Source organism: Piliocolobus tephrosceles, chromosome 8, assembly GCF_002776525.5.
Source record: "Piliocolobus tephrosceles isolate RC106 chromosome 8, ASM277652v3, whole genome shotgun sequence".
Lineage (NCBI taxonomy): Eukaryota > Metazoa > Chordata > Mammalia > Primates > Cercopithecidae > Piliocolobus > Piliocolobus tephrosceles.
In genome coordinates, this window is record NC_045441.1 from 45,480,323 (window position 1) to 45,486,769 (window position 6,447).

Here is a 6,447-nt window from a genome sequence, read left to right on the forward strand (position 1 = left end):
TTGACTGCAGAAAATAAATATATTTGCACAAGAAAATGTGGTAAATAATTGGTGAGTTACATAGATTTATTTAAACATTTTTGGCAGAGTAAATTTGTGACACTGACTATGTTTTATATCCTATCATCTTGATTTCTGAGATTTATGCTAAATTTTATGAGCTGAAACTTGGTACTCCTAGAAGTGTTGCCATATGACTAGTTGTTTACTACATAATTTTTATTTTATTTTATTTTGAGACAGTCTCGCTCTGTTGCCTAGGCTGGAGTGCAGTGGCACAAGCTGGACTCACTGCAATCTCTGCCTCCCAGGTTGCAGTAATTCTCCTGCCTCAGCCTCCTGAGTAGCTGGGACTACAGGAGAGCGCCACCACGCCTGGCTAAGTTTTTTCTTTTTCTTTTTTTTTGTATTTTTAGTAGAGACGGGTTTTCACCATGTTATCCAGGATGGTCTCAATCTCCTAACCTTGTGATCCACCTGTTTCGGCCTCCCAAAGTGCTGGGATCACAGGTGTGAGCCACCGTGCCTGGCCTACTACATAATTTTTAATAGAAATAATAATGTGTTTATTTTCTGAGAGGAATATATGCTTTTGCATTTCTTTTTGAGGTATAAAATATAACTGTTGGCCAGGTGTGGTGGCTCATGTCTGTAATTCCAGCACTTTGGGAGTCCAAAGCAGGCGGATCATCTGAGGTCAGGAGTTCAAAACCAGCCCGGCCAACATGGTGAAACCCCCGTCTCTACTAAATATACAAAAATTAGGCGTGGTGGTGGGTGCCTGTAATCTCAGCGACTCAGGAGGCTGAGGGAGGAGAATCGCTTGAACCTGGGAGACAGAGATTGCAGTGAGCTGAGATTGTGCCAGTGCGCTCCAGCCTAGGCGACAGAGCAAGACTCTGTCTCAAAAAAAAAAAAAAAAAAATTCTTATATTAACACCGTGTTTGAGTAATTTTGCTGGATTTTTCAAACAGTTTCAAAAACCAAATGAATAACTGACATGGAAATTAAGGCTTGAGCCCAGTGACTTCAAGCTAAGGCTAATATTGAGTCTGCAAAAGGAGGTTATTAAAGGCCCAATTAGTTCTTTCTGGAGAGCCGCCCCTGCAGATGTCCCAGCTTGCTCACCCCAGGGATGGAAGAAGGCTTTATACTGAGAAGCTACAGAGTCCTGGAAAACTGGGGACCCACAGGCAGATGCAGTTAAGGTTAAAATGGAAAAGGAATGGTAGGGTCTTACTGAAAATAAAGTTGTTATTTTGAGGCAGTTTCTAGATTTTGTACAATAAAACAAAATTAGGTTTATGTTAAAACATTTGAATTTTAAAAGAGTATTGCAACAGAAGGAAGTACAAACTATAAAATCTTTAAGGATTGCAAAGTTTAGGCAGACAAAGGCTTTCTTTCATAGGGAGGAGCAAACAAGATTAGAAAGAAGGTGGAAGGGGAATGGCAAGTGGAGTGAGAAAATATCAGATTTTGGATTAGAAAGTGTTGTACCCTGAAGTCAACATGTTTTTAGGAAGGGCATAACATGGAATTGTATGTTGGCTCAGACTGGTGGGAGGCATCTGGGCAGTATGGCTTGCTGCCTGGATGGATGCTGGTAAGATGTTATTGTGATCAGGCAGTTTGGCCGTTTTTCCAGCAAGATGTAATAAGGAAGTTGCTTGGACTTTTACACAGACGGGTGTGATAAGAAAGTCTGGTGATTGGGCAGGATGTTTGTAACAGCCCGAACCCCTGTAGAATGTTTCATTCTGACCATGGTCTGCGAAATGGTGGTGGGGCTTACAAAATGGTGCAGCTTGGACTAACAGAATTCAAGTTTTAGACAGTGCGTTGGTGTTGGAGAATTACTTGATATTTAGCAAACTACACATTTGGTGCCAGAAGAAAGATATCTCAGAGGCCTAGCCTGGAATGGAACTCTAGGTCTGGGAATGGGAGGCTCTGCTCTCCTGTACACAGGCTGTCACACTGCCCAGTGTCCTGTGATTCCAGGTCACCTCCCAGGGTGAGAGGACTGAAAACTTAGAGGAAAGGAGCGCTGATAACAGATTCCCTTTTCCCCACAGCTGCCACCACAGGATTTTCACCCACTAGCAAAGATACCTACTAGAGGCCCCACCCAGCCCCGCCCCGCCTCCCCGCGCAGTTGGCGGAGGCGTAGCGCAGCGACCCCCAGCACCCCTGCGAGCATGGCGCTGAGCATGCGGGCCCGTGCTCTGCAGCGTGCGCGCAGTCCTGTCGCCTGCCGCGCCCTGCCCGCCTAGGCCCTGGCAGCTGGGGGTGGGTGCCGTCCGGACGCTGCGCACGGGACCCGCTCTGCTTTCGGTGTGTAAGTTCACAGAGAAACATGATAACAACAGAAAATGGTATTGGAACACTGGGAATCAGCAATTTTGCACAGGAAGCGTTGGGAGATGTTTACTGTAGTCTGCCTGAAGTTGGGACAAAATTGAACAAACAAGATGAGTTCGGTGCTTTGGAAAGTGTGAAAGCTGCTAGTGAACTCTATTCTCCTTTATCAGGAGAAGTAACTGAAATTAATGAAACTCTTGGAGAAAATCCAGGACTTGTAAACAAATCTTGTTATGAAGTTGGTTGGCTGATCAAGATGACACTGAGTAACCCTTCAGAACTAGATGAACTTATGAGTGAAGAAGCATATGAGAGATACATAAAATCTACTGAGGAGTGAAAATGGAGCCCCTAAATAAACTAGTGTGAAATAACGCAACCCAGCAGAGTTGTCCTGAATTAGTAGTGGATGAAAGACTTAGAATAGCAACTTTTAGCATTACCAATGGGGATAAAAAACTGTTAACACTGCTAATGAAAGAAAATGCCCTTTAACTTTCTAATGATTATGGATAAATATACGCGTCTTTTTCACAATATCCTATGATTTTTAGTCTAGGCTCTACTATTCAGAAGTCATGAAATTATCCATGGTAAAAACTGGTTATAAAAATTACATAATTCAAACATAACGTTATTATTCTTTTTTTTTTTTTTTTTGAGATGGAGTCTTGCTCATCACCCAGGCTGGAGTGCAGTGGCGCGATCTCGGCTCACTGCAAGCTCCGCCTCCCGGGTTCACGCCATTCTCCTGTCTCAGCCTCCCGAGTAGCGGGGACTACAGGCGCCTGCCAACGCGCCCGGCTAATTTTTTGTATTTTTAGCAGAGACGGGGTTTCACCGTCTTAGCCAGGATGGTCTCGATCTCCTGACCTTGTGATCCGCCCGCCTCGGCCTCCCAAAGTGCTGGGATTACAGGCATGAGCCACCGCGCCCGGCCTATTATTCTTTTTTTTTTTTTTTTTGAGACGGAGTCTCGCTCTGTCGCCCGGGCTGGAGTGCAGTGGCTGGATCTCAGCTCACGGCAAGCTCCGCCTCCCGGGTTTACGCCATTCTCCTGCCTCAGCCTCCCGAGTAGCTGGGATTACAGGCGCCACCACCTCGCCCGGCTAGTTTTTTGTATTTTTTAGTAGAGATGGGGTTTCACCGTGTTAGCCAGGATGGTCTCGATCTCCTGACCTCGTGATCTGCCCATCTCGGCCTCCCAAAGTCCTGGGATTACAGGCTTGAGCCACTGCGCCCGGCCATCGTTATTATTCTTAAGCCTTATATAATATTGTACATTTGGGCTGAAATACTTAATGATCTTTCTACTGGAAATAACTGAGAGTGAAGAGGTTTTTGTTGCTTGTACAGTGTCAGATGAGGAACAACACTATCTTAATTTTGCAATACGCTGCATTTGCTGATGCTATTTTTATGCAGTGAAGCAACAGCTTTGCAGCAAAATAATAAAATACTTCTTAATCATGTTTTTTGTTTTGATGTTAATATTTCATTTAGTGACTCTGCTAGTATTTGTGTAAGTGCTAACTTTAACTTATGGAAAGTTACTTTTTAAAAGGAAATGTAAGCCAGAACAATGAAAAGCTCCAAGAAAATGTTTCCTTTAGTCACAAATCTGGTTTTTCTTAAGCCGAGATCTGTCACCTTTAACATAATAAAAAAATAAAAATAAATCACCAACTTTGATTTTCTAAAAGAAAAGATACTAGACGTTGACGTGCTCACACCCCTCCCAGGACTAGGCACCACCTGCAGGAATTTTGCCACAGCATATTTTATCCTGGTATTTCTTGCCAAAACCCACAAAAGTGTCTACAAGACGCCTGACATATTCCTGTACCAAGACACTGAATCTGCAGTAGGAACCTGTTTTCTCCACCAGCCTAGGATTCTGGACCATCAGTTCATAATCTCGTCTGCCTGCATGGACACAAATCAGAGGACAGCCCCACCTGGGCCACTACCTGTAGCACAGACCAGTCCTTCCACCTACATTGTACTCTCCCCAACCTATGGATTTTTTTTTTTCTTTTTCTTTTCTTTTCTTTTTTTTTTTTTTAAGGTGGAGTTTTGCTCTTTTAGTCCAGGCTGGAGTGCAATGGTGCGATCTCAGCTCACTGCAACCTTCACCTCCCGGGTTCAAGTGATTCTCCTGCCTCAGCCTCTCGAGTAACTGGGATTACAGGTGTGCGCCACCACACCCGGCCAATTTTGTGTTTTTAGTAGAGATGGGTTTCACTGTGTTGGCCAGGCTGGTCTTGAACTCCTGACCTCAGGTGATCTGCCCACCTTGGCCTCCCAAAGTGCTCTGGGATTACAGGTGTGAGCCACCATGCCTGGCTGACTTTTTTTTTTCTTTTAACTTTCATTTTTGATTCAGGGGTACACGTGCAGGATTATTATATAGGTAAAATTGTGTCATGGGGTTTTGGTGTGCAGATTAGTTTTTCGCTGAGGTACTAAGCATAGCACTAAACAGGTATTGATTTGATCCTTTTTGTCCTTTCATCCTCCACCCTAAACTAGGCCTCAGTGTCTGTTGTTTCTCTCTTTGTGTCCATGTGTTCTTATTATTTAGCTCTTATAAATGAGAAAATGCATTTGGTTTTCTGTTTCTGCATTAATTTTCTAAAGATAATGGTCTGCAGCTCTATCCATGTTGCTGCAAAAGAAAATAATCTTGGTCTTTTTTATGGCCACACAGTATTCCATGATGTTTATGTACCATATTTTGTTTTTATTAAATCTTTTATTTTATTTATTTTTAGAGCAGGGTCTCATGCTGTACCCCAGGTTGGAGTGCAGTGGTGTGATCTTGGCTCGCTGCAGCCTTAACCTCCTGGGCTCAAGAAATTCTCCTACCTCAGCCCCCCAGGTACTTGGGACTACAGGCGTGCACCGTTACGCCTGGCTAATTTTTCTTTTTTCTTTCTTTCTTTCTTTTTAGACAGAGCCTCCCTCTGTTGCCAGGCTGGAGTGTAGTGGCGCAATCTTGGCTTACTGCAACCTCCACCTTCTGGGTTCAAGTGATTCTTGTGCCTCAGCTTCCTGAGTAGCTGGGATTACAGATACACCACACGACACCCAGCTAATTTTTGTATTTTTAGTAGAGACAGGATTTCACCATGTTGGCCAGGCTGATCTTGAACTCCTGACCTCATGATGTGCCTGCCTCAGCCCCCCAAAGTGCTGGGATTACGGGCGTGAGCCACTGCACCCGGCCTAATTTTTCATTTTGTATTTTTTGTAGAGATGGGGTTTTTCCACATTTCCCAGACTGGTCTCGAACTTTTGAGCTCAGGCAATCCACATCCCTTGGCCTCCCAAACAGGCATGAGCCAACATACCCTACCATATTATCTTTTCTTTATCCAGTCTACCATTGATAGGCATACCAGGTGATTCCATGTTTTTGTTATTGTGAATAGGGCTGCAATGAACATGCATGCGCATTGTCTTTATGATAAAATATATTACTTTGGGTATATATCCAATTATGAGGTTGCTTTGTCAAATGGTAACTCTCTTTTTAGTTTTGTGACAAATTGTCACACTGCTTTTCACAGTGGTTGAACTAATTTATACTCCCACTAATAGTGTATAACCATTCCCTTCTCCAACCTTGCCAGCATCTGTGATTTTTTGACTTTAATAATAGCAATTCTGACTGGTGTGAGATGGTATCTCATTGTGGTTTTTGTCTGCATTTCTCTGATAACTAGTGATGTGCATTTTTTTCATATGCTTGTTAGCCACATGTATGTCTTTTTTGAAAAGCATCTGTTCATGTCTTTTGCCTATTTTTTAACAAGGTTGTTTTTTCTTATATATTTATGTTCCTTATGGATGCTGGATATTAGACCTTTTTCAAAAGCATACTTTGCAAATATTTTCTTTTGGTTTGTGGGTTGACTGTTTACTGTTGATAGTTTGCTGTGAAATAGCTCTTTAATTAGGTCCCGTTTGTCAATTTTTGCTTTTGTTTCAGTTGTTTTTCTTATCTTCATCATAAAATCATTGCCAGTTTCTATGTCTTTTTTTTTTTTGTGTTTTTGTTTTTGAGATGGAGTCTCGCT

At 42.9% G+C, this 6,447-nt stretch overlaps 1 pseudogene; it reads left to right on the forward strand.

Moving 5' to 3' along the window:
• The first annotated feature begins 1,111 nt into the window (after nt 1-1,111).
• Nucleotides 1,112-2,705, forward strand: LOC111529393 (annotated as a pseudogene).
• The last annotated feature ends 3,742 nt before the right edge of the window (nt 2,706-6,447 follow it).